Source organism: Rattus rattus, chromosome 3 (assembly GCF_011064425.1).
Source record: "Rattus rattus isolate New Zealand chromosome 3, Rrattus_CSIRO_v1, whole genome shotgun sequence".
Classification (NCBI taxonomy): domain Eukaryota; kingdom Metazoa; phylum Chordata; class Mammalia; order Rodentia; family Muridae; genus Rattus; species Rattus rattus.
Genome location: NC_046156.1, coordinates 35060102 through 35077681, shown reverse-complemented (window position 1 = coordinate 35077681; position 17580 = coordinate 35060102).

Sequence of the window (17580 nt, the reverse complement as noted above, 5' to 3'; positions counted from 1 at the left end):
CCAAAAGATGCCCCAACATATAACAATGACACATACTCTACTATGTTTATAGCAGTCTCATTTATAATATCCAGAAGCTGGAAAGCACACAGGTGTCCTTCAACAAAGGAATGGATACAGAAAATGTGGTACATCTACACAATGGAATACTACTCAGCTATTAAAAACTATGACCACATGAAAGTCTTAGACAAATGGATGGAATTAGAAATTATCATCCTGAGTGAGGTAACCCCAACACAGAAGAACAAGCATAGTATGCACTCACTGATAAGTGGATATTAGCCCACAGCTCAGAATACCCAAGGTACAATTCACAAACCACAGGAAGCTCAAGAAGAAGCAATATGAAACTAGGGATGCTTCAGTTCTCCTTCGAAGGGGGAACAAAATACTCAAGAGAGGAAACACAAAGACAGAATGTGGAGCAGGCATATTTTCTCTCTTTCACAGAAGGCTTACTGCATTGCCTTTGGCTTAGTTCGGGTTTCTATTGCCGTGATAAAACACTATGACTGTGTGGGGGAGAAACAGTGCTTACCTTGTTTACAAGTCCATGCTGCACTCTATCATGAAAAGACTTCAGGGCGGGAAGTTAAGTCAAGAACCTGGATGCAGGAACTGAAATAGAGCTATGTAGTCGTGCCACTTAGCGGCTTGTTCGCTGTAGTTTGACCATTCTGCTTTCCTGTACCCAGCACTTCAACCAGCTTAGCAGAGGCACTATCTACTGAGAGCCCTCCCACATTGATCTTCACTCAGGAAAATGTGTCACAGGCTTGCACGCTGGCAAATTTGGTGACACTGTTTTCAACTGATAGTCCCTCTTTCCAAATAACTTTTAGTGTGCGTATAAAAAGCAATCCATGGCAGACCTCTTACCTGGGACGGTGTTGTTATGCAGTGGTTTGTAATGTTTGTACACATCTCCTGATAGCCTTTGTCTGGGGATAGCTGTTTGGAAGTTGTCTCTAGTAAATCCTTTTGAGGCCAAATATACATCTCCCTTAAGTAGGTTTGCTTCCTAACATATTCCACAGTAAGCGAATGTATGCTTAACTGCCATTCTCACGTTAGAGAATAACTTAGTTCAGATTCCTTGAGTTTGACCCACATGTACGCCATTCCTACAGGTGAGTTCTGATTTAGATCTTTAAGGGAAAAATATAGAAACATAAAGCTCCTGTTTCTCGCTCTTCTGCCACTAAGAGGATCCCTAAGTTTTCCTGGACTCAATAATTTCTTACCAATTGAAATAGTAAAAGGACTAAACAAACAAGAAAGATCACCTTCCTCTTCAGAGGTAGTGTGAAATCCTATTGGAGCATTCTTCCAACAATTATAAGCATTACATTCTGCAAGTTCTATTCCTAAACTAATGATTTCATTGTTCCCACCATGCTTTGGTGTTATGTTTGGGAATAAAAGGAGGAATACAATTATTTCAAATGTAAATTTAAATAATGGAATTAACTACTAAAGATGCAGAAACAGAGTATGCTAGATTTCAACAATGGTTAAAGTCCTGAGACAATAATCTTAAAAGGAAAAATAGTTTAATTTTGATCAGAATTTATGGGTTTTTCAGGTCATGCCCCTTGGCTTTGCTTCTCTTTGGTATGTGACAAAGCAAAGGGTTAGAGTAGCTGAAGGGCACAGGAAGTTGCTCACCTTTCATGTTCCAGGACAGAGAGGCAGAGGAAAGCATAGACTCCTAATATCTCATTCAAGACTGTGACTGTGCTTCCGTAGGAGGGGATATGGAAGCAAAGTTTAGAGCAGTGACTCAAGGAATGGCCATTCAGAGCCTGACACACATGTGGCCCATATATATACAGCCACCAAAACTAGATAAGATTGATGAAGCTAAAAAATGCATGTGGAAAGGGATGGGATATAGATCTCTCCTGGGAGACACATCCAGAGCATGTCCAATATAGAGGTCAATGCTAGCAGCAAACCACCAAACTGAGAACAGGACCTCCTTGGGGGGAATTAGAGGAAGTATTGAAAGAATCGAAGGAGCTTGCAACCCGGTAAAAACAACAATGCCAACCAACCAGAGCTTCCAGGGACTAAACCACTACCAAAAGACTGTACATGGATTGACCCAGGGTTCTAACTGCATATGTAGCAGAGAATAGCCTTGTTGGGGCACCAGTGGCAACCTTGGTCTTGCAAGGTTGGACCCCAGTGCAGGGGAATATGGGGGAAGGGCAATAAGGGGGGATGTATAGGGGAATACCCATGGGGGAGGGGGAGGGGAGGGGAGGAGGGAGGGAGGGGAGGGGCAGGGTGGGGAGGAATGGGGGCTTACAAGGACAGGAAACCGAAGGAAGGGTAATAACCTTTGAAATGTAAGTAAAGAAATATATAATAAGAAATTAAAAAAAAAGATTGTGACTGTGATAACTGTGTACTTTCTCTCTATACCTATTTCTTCTTCAAATATGAACCAGAAGAGGACCAAGTCTCTGAGGAACATTCAGAATCCAAATAATAGCACTGAAAATCAACAGTGTCCACAAAAATTCTGGCTACTATAAAAGTTCTGATATAGGATAAACGTGTCTTATTACCAAGCATTTCTGAGGAAAAATGGCATGTCTCAATATCTGTCAAGTTTGTCTTTACATTTATGTCATATTTGATATGCTTGGTACATCATGGCGTTAGAAAGCTTTATTAGTAAAGGGGAAAATTACTGCTGTGGGACCAAACAATGTTTTCATGAAGTTGATAATCAAGAATATCACTGGCAGTTCTGAGCCTCATATTGAATCAATGTACACCACAGGGGACACACCATAATAATTGTTATTTTCTAGTAAATTCTTAATAATGCTCACTTAGGATAGAGACAATGTATCTCTCCTTAGATCAGATTCATTAGGGAAGCATGAGGGATTGCTCTCTTTGGACAAATAATGATACCCATGATAGAATCCTCTGTGAGAAATTTTCTACTCTGTGAGTTGCCTTATAGGTCAGAGTTCAGCTGATCCAATTGTCCAGGAATCCCTTTTAAAAATACTTTTTCTTATTTGTTTATTTATTTACTTTAAAGCCTGATTGTAAAGCCCTTCTCCCTCCTCTCTTCCCAGTCCCACCCTCATACCTCTCCCCCATTTCATTTTCCTCAGAGAAGGGAAAGTTCCCCTGGGTACCAAACTACTCAGGTTCAATCAAGTCACAACAGGACTAGGTGCATCATCTCCCGCTGAAGTCAGATAAAGCAGCCTGCCCGTTATAAAAAAGGAATCTAAAATTCTTATGAGAAACAACCCTATTTCCTTGTAAATTATTTAGGTTCATGTGAAAGGCACAATTTAAAAGCCTTCTAATAGCTGCCTGCAACATTTTGGGTTTCTCCAGAAACAAGTGTGACTCAAGGATGTGCATACAACTCTTTGCAAAGTGTTCCCAAGAACCATTGGCACGAGAGAGGAAAATTGAGACAAATGTGAAGAAGAAGCAAGGATGGGTCCCTTATTAAGCCCGTTGGTTTGATGAGCACTTGAAGGTAAATCCTGCCTGGGATCCCGTGAGCTCCTCTAGAGCACGCAGCACGGAGACATTGCACCTGGAAGCCAGCGACCTGTGGTGAAACCACATTAACTCCCATCAATCACTGGTTGAGAGATGCTCCCTGAGGCATGTTAGTTCATGGGCATCACCATGTGGTGTGGGAACAGCAGGTAGCAGAGGGCAGAGAACACCTGCAGAGAGTCTCAGGGGCTGACAGTTGGAGGTTAGTTTGCTATGAACAAAAATGTTAAATACTGACAGGACACTGGCAATGTACCAAAGGCATTTACAATACATTTTATTTGTTGGAAGAAACAAAATTTACTCGTTTATTAATAAAAATAAATACATTCATAGTGTCCAGATTTGGATAAAAGTAACTATTTTGGTTCTTGTTTTTCTGCAAATATTTTGTTGCTATGTTTCTTAATTCGATGATAAGATAGTAAAAATGAGTTCCTGGAATATTCTAATATGAAGGCTATGAACTTATAACAACAGTAACATTATTGTATCACATCAAATAAGGTCAATGAGATAATTATATGAGAAACGACATTGCAATCCTTAAGTACTATAATGATTTCAGCTAATTAATTCCATAAATCTGACATTTAAAGAGTAAATGATGTTGCACACTTTACCCAAGAACTAGAAAATTAAAAAAAATATGTCGGTTTATTTTTCCACGTAAAGATTTAAGAATTGTTCTTGGAGTAAACCCATCTATAAAATGCAAAATCCTTCAAATAAGATTTTTAAGTAATATTTTATATTTCACATGAAATTAAACAATAGTTCAAATAAGCATGAAGAAATTGTGCAGAAAGATTAAAAATAATGCTTCCTACTTCCTTAATATTCCATGTGGACTAACTTGAGGAAATGGAGCATTGGAATACATTGAGAACAAATGATGTTTTAATATGATTTTATTGAGTAAAAATAGTAGTAAATGGTTGGAAAGCTTGGGCATTATTATGGGTTACATAAAACATAGGTTTAAAAATGTATCTTTGGGGGATGGGACATGATAGGCTTCTGTCAACCCTCACCCCAACCCTGTACCTTCCCTCCAAAAAGTAACAGCCTAGTCAGGAAGCCAGCAGAGAACTCTTAAAACAAAATGTGTGATGGAGATGCTGAAGTTAGCTCTCTACCTCTGATGGCTCTGCCAGGTTCATGGGGAGAGGGTAGGGCTTAGTTCTATTTAAGGGGCAGGCCACTGAGAGTTTGACCTCACTCCACTGAGTATGTAGATAACATGAATTAGACTTTTTTTTATTTCATTCTTATTTTTTATTTTTACCTTTGTGTATGTGGGGAGGATAATAAAGGTAGAAGGCAGACATTGAAAGACTGGGAACTATGAAAAGGGTTCATGATGTGAAAGTCACAGAGAATCAATAAAATGTTATGTTAAATAAAGAATGAATAAATAAGTAAATAAGTAAATAAATAAATAAAGTTTGCCAACTCTTTCTCTCCCAAATTCATGTATGCTTTTTAGGGTATTTGTCATGTTGGTTGTCAAATTCACTGGTTTATTGGTAAATAAGAATAACAATGGTAATGTAATTAACTAAAGAGAATCCCTTTGAATTAAAAAATAAAGTGAATTAAATTTTATCTTTATGCCAAGCATGCAATTGATTTTATAATGTGACTGCACATTGTAAGATAAATAGCCTCAAATCTCTTTCCTTTTCAATGTTATGTGCTTTGAATTTTGTTGTTTTGACTTCCATTAAAATAAAATTTAATTTTGAATATACTTACCAGCCTTTTAATATATGGGAAAGATTTTACCTTAGAGAAGTCAATGACTATAGTTACTATACTGTATACACAACTTAAGAGAATTGAAAAATAGCAACTGAATGTTTGAATCAGTAGTACTTTTTCTTTTTCATAATTTTCCTTTTTACTTTTTATTGGATATTTTTTATTTACATTTCAAATCTTACTCCTTTTCCCGGTTTTCCATCCATAACCCCCTATTCCATTCCCCTTCCCCGTTCCTCTATGAGGGTGTCCCCCACCAAGCCACTCACTCCTTCCAGCCTCTCCACATTGACATTCCTCCAAATGGGGGGTTGAGGCGGTCCAGCCTTGGCAGGAACAAGGGCTTCTCCTCCCATTGGTGCCCAACAAGGTGCATCCTCTGCTACATATGCTGCTGGAGCCATGGGTCTGTCCATGTGTACTCTTTGGATGGTGGTTTAGTCCCTGGGAGCTCTGGTTGGTTGGTCTAGTTTTTCTTGTGTTGCAAATCCCTTCAGCTTCTTTCATCCTTTCTCTAACTCCTCCAGTGGGGACCCCATTCTCATTTCAATGGTTGGCTGCAAGCATTTGCCTCTGTATTTGTCATGCTCTGACAAAGACTCTCAGGGGACAGCTATAACAGTCTGCTGTCAGCATGCACTTCTTGGCATGAGCAATATTATCTGGGTTTGGTGCCTGTATGTATATGAGCTGGATTCCCAGATGGGGCAGACTCTGAATGACTTTTCCTTCCGTCTCTGCTCCACATTATGTCTCTGTATCATCTCCAATGAATATTTTAATTCCCCCTTTTAAGAAGGACTGAAGGATCTGCACTTGAGTTGTCCTACTTCTTCAGCTTCATGTGGTCTGTGGACTGTATCTTGGGTAATTCAAGCTTTTGGGCTAATATCCACTTATCAGTGAGTGCATACCATGTGTAATATTATATGATTGGGTTACCTCACTCAGGATGTTGTTTTCCAGTTCCCTCCATTTGCCTATGGATTTCATAAAGTCATTGTTTTTGATAGCTGAGTAGTATTCCATTGTGCAGATATACCACATTTTCTGTATCCATTCGTCTGTTGAAGGGCATCTAGGTTCTTTCCAGCTTCTGGCTATTATAAATAAGGCTGCTATGAACATAGTGGAGCATGTGTCTTTGTTGTATTTGGAGCATCTCTTGGGTATATGCGCAAGAGAGGTATAGCTGCGTCTTCAGGTAGTACTATGTTCAAATTTCTAAGAAACTGCAACAGATTTCCACAGTGATTGTAACAGCTTACAATCCCACCAACAACGGAGGAGTATTTCTCTTTCTTCACATCCTCGCCAGCATCTGCTGTTGCCTGAGTTTTTGATCTTAGCCATTCTGACTGGTATGAGGTAGAATCACAGGATTGTTTTGATTTGCATTTTCCTGATGAGTAAGGATGTTGAACATGTCTTTGGTATTTCTCAGCCATTCGATAATCCTCAGTTGAGAATTCTTTGTTTAACTCTATCTCATTTTTATTAGGGTTATTTGATTTTCTGCAGTCTAAATGCTTGAGTTCTTTGTATATATTAGATATTAGCCTTCTATCAGATGTAGGATTGGTAAAGATCTTTTCCTAGTTTGTTGGTTGCCTTTTTGTTCTAATGACAGTGTCTTTTGCCTTACAGAAGTTATGCAATTTTATGAGGTACCATTTGTTGATTCTTGATCTTAAAGCTTAAGCCATTGGAGTTTAGTTCAGGAAATTTTCCCCTGTGCCCATGTGTTTGAAGCTCTTCCCCACTTTTTCTTCTATTAGTTTGAGTGTATCTGGTGTTATGTGGAGGTCCTTGATACAATTGGACTTTAGCTTTACATTGAATCTGTAGATTGCTTTTGGCAACATGGCCATTTTTTCTACATTAATCCTGCCAATCCATGAGCATGGGAGATCTTTCCATCTTCTGAGGTCTTTTCTTCAATTTCTTTTGTCAAAGACTTGAAGTTCTTGTCCTACAGATCTTTCACTTGCTTGGTTAAAGTCACACTGCGGTATTTTTTGTTATTGTGACTAGTGTGAATGGTGCCAATTCCCTAATTTCTTTCTCAGTCTGTTTATCCTTTGAGTAGAGGAAGTCTACTGATATGTTTGGTTAATTTTATACCTAGCCACTTTGCTGAAGTTGTTTATCAGGATTAGTAGTTCTCTAGTGGCACCTTTGGGGTTATTTACATATACTATCATATCATCTGCAAATAGTGTTATTTTTATTTCTTCCTTTCTAATTTGTATCACTTTTGCCTCCTTTTGTTGTCTGATTGCTCTGACTAGGACTTTGAGTACTGTATTGAATAGGTAGGGAGAGAGTGGGCAGCTTTCTCTAGTCCCTGATTTTAGTGCTGCTTCAAGTTTCTCTCCATTTATTTTGATGTTGGCTACTAGTTTGTTGTATATTGCTTTTACTATGTTGAGGTGTGGGCCTTGAAATCCTGATCTTTCCAAGATTTTCCCATGAAGAGGTGTTGAATTTTGTCAAAAGTTTTCTCATAATCTAATGAGATGATCATGTTTTTTTTCCTTTGATTTTGTTTATATAGTATATTACATTGATGGATTTCTGTATATTGAAACATCCCTGTATCCCTGGGATGAAGCTTATATGGTCAGGAGGGATGATTGTTTTGATGTGTTCTTGGATTCGGTTTGCAAGTATTTTATTGAGTATTTTGGCATTGATATTCACAAGGAAAATCTGAAGTTCTGCACTAAACCCATCTGGTCCTGGGCTTTTTTTGGTTGGGTGACTTTTAAGAACTGCTTCTATTTCTTTAGGAGTTATGGGACCATTTATATGTTCTATGTGATCCTGTTTTAACTTTGGTACCTGGTATCTATCTAGAAAAATGTCCATTTCATCCAGATTTCCCAGTTTTGTTGAGTAAAGGCTATTTTTCAGTAGGATTCGATGATTTTTTTAATTTTCTCAGATTCTGTTTTTATGTTTCCTTTTTCATTTCTGATTTTGTTAATTTGGATACTGTCTCTGTGCCCCCTGGTTAGTCTGGCTAAGGGTTTATCTATCTTGTTAATTTTGTCAAAGAACCAGCTTCTAGTTTTGTTGCTTCTTTGTATAGTTCTTTTTATTTCTCCTTGATTAATATCAGCCCTGACTTTGATTATTTCCTGCCATTTACTCCTCTTGGGTGTTTTTATGCCTTTTTGTTCTAGAGCTTTCAAGTGTGCTGTCAAGATGTTGATGTATATGCTTTCCAGTTTCTTTTGGAGGCACGCAGAGCTATGAGATTTCCTCTAACACTGCTTTCATTGTGTCCTATAAGTTTTGGTATGTTATAGCTTCATTTATATTAAATTTTAACAAGTTTTTAGTTTATTTCTTCCTTCACCAAGTTATCATTGACTAGAGTGTTATTCAGCTTTTATGTATATGTGAGCTTTCTAATGTTTTAGTTATTAAAGACTAGTCTTAGTCAATGGTGATCTGATAGGATGTATGGGATTATCTCAATCTTCTTGTACTTTTTCAAGCCTGGTTTGTGACCAATTATATGGTCAATTGTGGAGAAGGTACCATGAGGTGCTTAGAAGAATGTATATTTTTTTGTTTTAGGATGAAATGTTCTATAGATATCTGTTAAATCCATTTGCTTCATAGGTTTTGTCAGTTTCTCAGTGTCTCTGTTTACTTTCTGTTTCCATGATCTGTCCATTGCTGAGAGTGGGGTGTTGAAGTCTCGCACTATTATTCTGTGAGGTGCAATGTGTGCTTTGAGCTCTAGTAAGGTTTCTTTTATGAATGTAGGTGCTCTTGCATTTGGAGTATAGATATTCAGGATTAAGAGTTCATTTTTGTGTATTTTTCCTTTGATGAATATCAAAGTATCCTTCCATATCTTTTCTGATAACTTTTGGTTGAGAATTCATTTTTTTTTTTGTATATTAGAATGGCTACCCCAGCTTGTTTCTTGGGACCATTTGCTTAAAAAGTTGTTTTCTATCCTTTTACTCTGAGAGATTATCTGTCTTTATCATTGAGGTGTATTTCCTGGATGCAGCAAAATGCTTGGTCCTGTTTATGTATCAATATTTTTAGTCTATGTCTTTTTATTGGGGAATTGAGTCTATTGATGTTAAGAGATATTATAGAACAGTGATTGTTGTTTGCTTTTAGTTTTGTTGTTAGAGGTGGAGTTATGATTGTGTGGCTCTCTTCTTTTGGGTTTGTTGCAAGACAAGTACTTTCTTGCTTTTTTTCTAGGCTGTAATTACTCTCCTTATGTCGAGTTTTCCATCTATTATCCTTTGAAGGGCTGGATTTGTGGAAAGATATTGTGTAAATTTGGTTTTGTTATGGAATATCTTGGTTTTTCCATCTATTTTAATTGAGAGTTTTGCTGTGTATAGTAGCTGGCATTTGTGTTCTCTTAGGGTTTGCATGACATCTGCCCAGGATCTTCTGGCTTTCATAGTCTCTGGTGAGAAGTCTGGTGTAATTCTGATAGGTCTGCCTTTATAAGTTACTTGACTTTTTCTCTTACTGTTTTTAATATTCTTCCTTTGTTTTGTGCATTTGGTGTTTGAGCTACTATGTGACAGGAGGAATTTCTTTTCTGGTACAATCTATTTGGAAATCTGTAGGCTTCTTTTATGTTTATGGGCATTTCTTTCTTTAAGTTAGGGAAGTTTTCCTCTATAATTTTGTTGAAGATATTTACTGGCCCTTTAAGTTGGGAATCTTAACTCACATCTATAGCTATTATCTTTAGGTTTGATTTTCTCATTTTGTCCTTGATTTCCTTGATGTCTTGGGTTAGGAACTTTTTGCATTTTACAATTTTTGTCAGTTGTGACAATGTTTTCTATTGTATCTTCTGTCCCTGAGATTTTCTTTTCTATCTCTTGTATTGTTGGTGATGCTTGTGTGCATGACTCCTGATCTTTTTCGTAGATTTTCTATCTTTAGGGTTGTTTCACTTTGTTATTTTTTTATTGTTTCTATTTCCATTTTTGGGTCCTGGATGGATTTGTTTAATTCCTTCATCTGTTTGGTTATATTTTCCTGTAATTATTCAAGGAATTTTTGTCTTTCCTCTCTAAGGGCTTCTACTTGTTTACTTGTATTGTCCTATATCTCTTTAAGGGAGTTACTTATGTTCTTCTTAAAGTCTTCTATTATCACCATGAGATGTGATTTTAAATCCAAATCTTGCTTTTCTGGTGTGTTAGGATATCCAGTATTTGCTTTGGTCGGCTATCTGGGCTCTGATTATGCCAAGTAGTCTTGGTTTTTTGTTGCTTTGGTTCCTGCGCTTGCCTCGCACCATCTAGTTATCTCTGGTGTTAGCTGGTCTTGCTGTCTCTGACAGTGGCTTGACCTTCATGTGTTAGCGAGTGTTTCAGCACTTCTAAAGACTGGCTTTCTCCCAGTGGGAACTGGGTACTGAGAGCTGTATCACAGTCTTCCTAGACTGCTCCTTGGTTCCTGTGTCCTGAGGACTCTAGGCGGGTCCCTTGGAGAAGTGTTGTTCTCAGGTTTGTCAGCACTCCTGGAATCTAGCTTTCTGTTCTGGGTACAGGTGGAAACTAGAAGGATGCTGTCCCTGACTGCTCCTAGGTTCTTGTGTTCAGAGGGCTCCAGGCATGTTCCTCTTGGGCAAGGAATATGAGCAGAAGTGGTGGTCTCTCCTGTGCTCTCAGGATTGTCTGCACTTCTGAGGGTCCAGCTCTTTCCCCAGGGGATCTGGGTACAGAGAGCTGTGGGAGCTCTGAGTGCAGGCAGAAACCTGGGAAGAATCCTTTCCCCAGACTGCTGCTGGGTTCCTGTGTCCTAAAGGCTCCAGGCAGGTCTCTCAGAGCAGAAGTAGTTTTACCTCTGCTTTCAGGTGTGTCAGCACTCCTGAAGACTGGCTTTCAGCTCCAGGCTCAAGCAAAGACTGAAAGGATCTTGCTCCTGACTGCTCTTATGTTCCTGTGTTTAGAGGGCTACAGGTGGCTTCTTCTTGGGCCAGAAATGTGAGCAGAAGTGGTAGTCTCCTTTGTGTTCTCAGGATTGTGTGCACTTCTGAGAGTCCAGCTTTCTCCCCCACAGGAACTACAGAGACCTACATACAGAGAGCTGCAGGACTGGGTCAGCCCCAGGCCCAGGTAGAAACTGGAATGAATCAGGAGTACTATTTTCACAAATTTGTCTATTGGGTGTATGCCCAGCAGTGGTACACATGCCCCACTATGTTCACAGCAGCCTTATTTATAACAGTCAGAATCTAGAAAGGACCCAGATGTCCTTCAAGAGAGGAATGGATACAGAAAATGTGGTACATTTACAAAATGGAGTACTATTCAGCTTTCAAAAACAATGACTTCATGAAATTCATAGGCAAATGGATAGAACTAGAAAATATCATCCTGGGTGAGGCAACTCAGACACAAAAGAACACACATAGTATACACTCACTGAAAAGTGGATATTAGCCCAAAAGCTTGGAATATCTAGGAAATAATTCACAGATCATATGAAACCCAAGAATAAGGAAAACCAAAATGTGGATGCTTCAGTTCTTCTTAGAAGGGAGGACAAAATATTCACAGGAGGAAATACAGGGACAAAGAATGGAGCAGGGACTGAAGAAAAGGTCATCCAGAGACTGCCCCATCTGGTGATCCATCCCATATGCAGCCACTAAACCCAGTGACTATTGCTAATTCCAAGAAATGCTTGCTGATAGGAGCCTGATAATGTATGTCTCCTGAGAGGCTCTGCCGGAGCCCTACTGATACAGATGAGGATGCTTGCAGCTCAGTATTGGACTGAGCATGGGGTCCCCTGTGGAGGAGTTAGAGAAAGGACTGAAGGAGCTGAAGGGGTTTGTAACCTCATAGGAAGAACAATAATATCAACCAACCAGACTCCATCAAAGCTCCCAGGGGCTAAACCACCAACGCAAGTGTACACATGGACGGACCCATGGTTCCAGTCAGATATGTAGCAGAGGATGTCATGTCCAGCATCAACAAGGAGGAAAAGACCTTGGTCCTTTGAAGTCTCATTTCCCTAATATAGGGGTATGCTATGGCGTTGAGGTGGGAGTGGGTGGGTGGGAGCGAGAGCACTTTCATAGAAGCTGGAGCAGGGGAAATGGAGTATGGGAGAGGGGGAAAAGCGGATAACATTTTAAATGTAAATAAATAAAATATCTCAAAAATAAAGTTTAAAAAATTAGTCAATTAATTAATTTTACCTCCAGATTACAGTTTCCCTATCTCCTCTCTTCCCAATCCCTCCTTCCCTCCCCCATGTACTCCTCCTCTCTCTTTCTTCAGAAAAGGGCAGGCCTTCCATGAATATCAAGTACCCCTGCCACATCAAAGTGCAGTGGACCTAGATGCATTCTTTCATTCTTTGAAGGCTAGATTAGGTAATGCAGTAGGAGAAAGGAATCCTAAAGTCAGACATGTGACTGCTGCTACTGATAGGATTTTCACATGAAGACCAAACTTCACAACTGTTACATATGTGTAGAGGACCTAGGGTTAGTTCAATGCAGGCTCCCTGGTTGGTGGCTCAGTGTCTGTGAGTCCCTGTGGACACAGTTTACTTGCTTCTGTGGGTTTTCTTTTGGTGTCCTTGAGTCCTCTGACTCCTATAATTCTTTCTCTTCCTCCTATGCAGGATTCCCCAAGTTCTGCCTAATATTTGGGTGAGAGTCTCTAACTCACTTCTATCAGTTGCTATGCGAAGCCTCTCTGATGAATATTATGCTAAGCTCCTGTCTACAAGTATAGAAGAACATCATTAGCAGCATCAGGGTTGGGCTTCCATTCAAGGCATGGCTCTCAGCTGTACTTTGCCATACTAGAAGATTTAGGGTAGAATTAAATGTTGTCTTACCGATTCAACATTCCGTTTCCTAAAATTGAAGCTTGTGCTATAGACTCAAGGAAGTAGATTGTGGTAACAAGATTTCTTCCTTCTTCATAGCTGAATGTTTTTCACTATGTCTATTTTTAGTAAACGCACATTTATACATGGTGTAGACTAATACAGAATATTCACACCTACTCTTGTCTATAAAATATACATGTACATGTGACATACACACACATATTGGCTAAACTCCTGGTAAATGTGAATAATGTTTAACCAAACTAGAAATGCACATGTCTCTTAGCTCACTGCTTTCTCTTTCTTTGCATAGATAGCCAGAAATCAAGATGCTGGATCATGTGGTAAAGTATATTTTTAGGATTTCAAGGAATCTTGACATTGTTAGTGATACTAATTTATATTCCTACCAAGAGTGTACAAAGATTTCATCTGATTCTTTAGTCAACATTTGTCCTTTGAAATTGTATTATTATTCACAGCTGCTGCTCAAGAAAGTGTAAGGTAGCATGTCGACTCTCCTCAACATGTATTTCCTTAATTAGTGTCTGAACATCTCTCTGTGTACATGTTGGCCAATTGTCTTCTCTAGAGACATTTATTATTGCTTGACTTATCAGATGCTTGCCTGCCAAGAGATATCTCCCAATCTCTGCATTATATTTTTCTGTCTCTTCACTAAGTTTTTTCATGTGCACACTGGCTTTTGATCATTTACTGACCATTGGAAAATAGAAGCTACAATTTTCTTTATTCATAACTTGGAAGATTTTTTTCAATATCATAATTCTTCGTTTTTGCTACTGTTTTCTATACTGTGGTGAAAAGTCTCTTTAAATCATTGCCCAAATTGATGACAAGAAAAAAACCTAATTTTTCTTATAGTAACTTCAATCTAGAAATTAGTTTTGTACATAATATGAGAAATGAGTCTTCCATAATGTGGCCATGGTATTTCATCATAAACAGAAAAATAACCAATGCATACAACATGCTATAAATATTAAGTCATAAGTAAATTAGAAATTTATCAATGGTATCTAATACAATTCATTTACTATGCGTCATTTAAATGTATTTTTAGAAATTAAGATAAATATGGTATATACTCGATGAATTTTGTTTCTAAGCATTTTTGAAGTTGTACATTGTATATACTCAATTATGCAATAAATATTAAATATATAATAAATACTGAGATGTGTCTATGGTGCAGGAATTTAGTTTGAGCTTTTTGCTTAGCAGAATTCCCAATAAATGGAGAGAAGACAACGTTTACGCACAATTTCCTATCTGCTGTAAGATAGATAATATTTTTAATGACCTTTCTCTGCAGCTTTTCTTCATCACACACACAAAATAATTGTCAAAATTTTAATAAAGTCACTATGCCAATTTGAAAGTTTATGAATATTTGAAGATTCGAAATCGCAAAACTGTATGAAATACTTACTTAAAAGGGATACCTGAAAATAAAAATTATATTAGCTACTGAAAGTTAACAAAATATCAGAGTTTTCTATGATTAGAATTAGACAACACATTAGTTGCTTTTAACTTTGCATTCCTTTTTTGTTTTTCTTGTTTGTTCTTAAATTTTTTACCATCTTTATTAAATTGGTTATTTCTTATTTACATTACAAATGCTATTCCCTTTCCCGGTTTCCAGGCCAACATCCCCCTAACTCCCCCCCTCCCCTTCTCTATGGGTGTTCCACTCCCCATCCTCCTCTCATTATCGCCCTCCCCCTAACAATCCTGTTCACTGGGGGTCCACCCTTGGCAGGACTAAGGGCTTCCCCTTCCACTGGTGCCCTACCTATGCAGTTGGAGTCCATGTATAGTCTTTGGGTAGTGGCTTAGTCTGGTTGGTAGGCATTGTTGCTAATATGGGGTCTCAAGCCCCTTCAGCTCTTTCAGTCCTTTCTCTGATTCCTTAAACGGGGGTCCCGTTCTCAGTTCAGTGGTTTGCTGCTGGCATTTGCCTATGTATTTGCTGTATTCTGGCTGTGTCTCTCAGGAGAGACCTATATCCAGTTCCTGTCAGCCTGCACTTCTTTGCTTCATCCATCTTATCTAGTTTGGTGGCTGTATATGTATGGGCCAATGTGGGGCAGGCTCTGAATGGGCGTTTCTTCAGTCTCTGTTCTAAACTTTGCCTCCCCATTCCCTCCTAAGGGTATTCTTGTTCCCCTTTTAAAGAAGGAGTGAAGCATCCACATTTTGGTCATCCTTCTTGAGTTTCATGTGTTCTGTGCATCTACAGTAATTCGAGCCTTTGGGCTAATATCCACTTATCAATGAGTGCATACCATGTGTGTTTTTCTGTGATTGGGTTACCTCACTCAGGATGGTATTTTCTAGTTCTATCCATTTGCCTATGAATTTCATAAAGTCATTGTTTTTGATAGTTGAGTAGTATTCCATTGTGTAGATGTACCACATTTTCTGTATCCATTCCTCTGTTGAAGGGCATCTGGGTTCTTTCCAGCTTCTGGCTATTATAAATAAGGCTGCTGTGAACATAGTGGAGCATGTGTCTTCGTTGTATATTGGAGCATCGTTTGGGTATATGCCCAAGAGAGGTATAGCTGGGTCCTCAGGTAGTTCAATGTCCAATTTTCTGAGGAACCTCCAGACTGATTTCCAGAATGGTTGTACAAGTTTGGAATCCTACCCACAATGGAGGAGATTTCCTCTTTCTCCACATCCTCACCAGCATCTGCTGTCACCTGAGTTTTGATCTTAGCCTTTCTGACTGGTGTGAGGTGGAATCTCAGGGTTGTTTTGATTTGCATTTCCTTTATGACTAAAAGTGTTGAACAATTCTTTAGGTGTTTCTCAGCCATTCGGCATTCCTCAACTGTGAATTTTTTGTTTAACTCTGAACCCCAATTTTAATAGGGTTATTTGTCTCCCTGCGTTCTAACTTCGTGAGTTCTTTGTATTATTTTGGATATAAGCCTTCTATCAACTGTAGGATTGGTAAAGATCTTTTCCCAATCTGTTGGCTGTCGTTTTGTCCTAACAACAGTGTCCTTTGCCCTACAGAAGCTTTGCAGTTTTATGAGATCCCATTTGTCGATTCTTGATCTTAGAGCATAAGCCATTGGTGTTTTGTTCAGGAAATTTTCTCCAGTGCCCATGTGCTCGAGATTCTTCCCCACTTTTTCTTCTGTTAGTTTGAGTGTATTTGGTTTGATGTGGAGATCCTTGATCCACTTGGACTTAAGATTTGTACAGAGTGATAAGAGTGGATCGAACTGCATTCTTCTACATGGTGACCTCCAGTTGAAGCAGCGCCATTTGCTGAAAATTCTCTCTTTTTTTCCATTGAATGGTTTTGGTTCCTTTGTCTAAAACCATTAATTTTGCATTCTTAACAATAAGAAAATAATTTCAATAAAATGCAAATATTTCTCATAGAAGTATAGAAAAATCACATATATATGTATATATGCAAACGTTCATATGTAATATGATGTATAAATAATCATACAATATTGTATTTATTCCAACTAAAATAAATGAAAATTCAAAGTGTCTAAATTATTGATATCTATTATAATTATGAAACTCAGTTTCAAATAATTTATTATGAACAGGGAGGTATTGCAGTTTCTAAAACATGCTAGGAATGATGCCGATGCAGTTTTATTTCGTGAAAATATTCACACATAACTGTGAACTCTAATTCCTTATTACTCTAATATTTAAAGAGAAACACTTGATGTTGTACAATGAAATAAGCACAGAACAAAATCCACTCTTTTTTCTGTGGACAAAAAGTTCTAATAGAGTTTGAAAAAAACTGCACAGAAGTCAAGAGCGAACCTAGGTTTGATTTCTAGCACCGCCATGTCAGTTAACAGTTGTCTTTAACTGCAGTTCCAAATGATCTGATGCTGTCTTCTGGTCTAAGTGGGCAGCAAGAACATACATAGTTCATATACAACCATCTTACACATAGACTATGAATGAGTTATATAGTCATTAGTGTGTCACTATTTTTCCTTTTTTTCTCTTAATGCATTTTATTTTATTGGATATTTTTTACTTACATTTCCCTTCCCAGTTTCCCAGCCATAAGCCCCCATCCCATCCCCTCCATTCTCCTATAATGGTGTTCCCCTCCCCATCATTATTTTTCAAGAACTCAGTTTTAGTGCCTGGGAAGCTTATAGCAGCATCAATGTTTCAGTTTCTCTGAGGTTCCCAGAAGTGCGTCCTGCTAATACAGCGTGGTTTCTTATCATGAAGCAGCAGACACCTGACCCTTTGATACTTTTTTTCTTTTTTTTTTTTTTTTTTTTTTTTTATTAACTTGAGTATTTCTTATGTACATTTCGAAAGTGTTATTCCCTTTCCCGGTTCCGGCAAACATCCCCTTCCCTCCCCCCCTTCCTT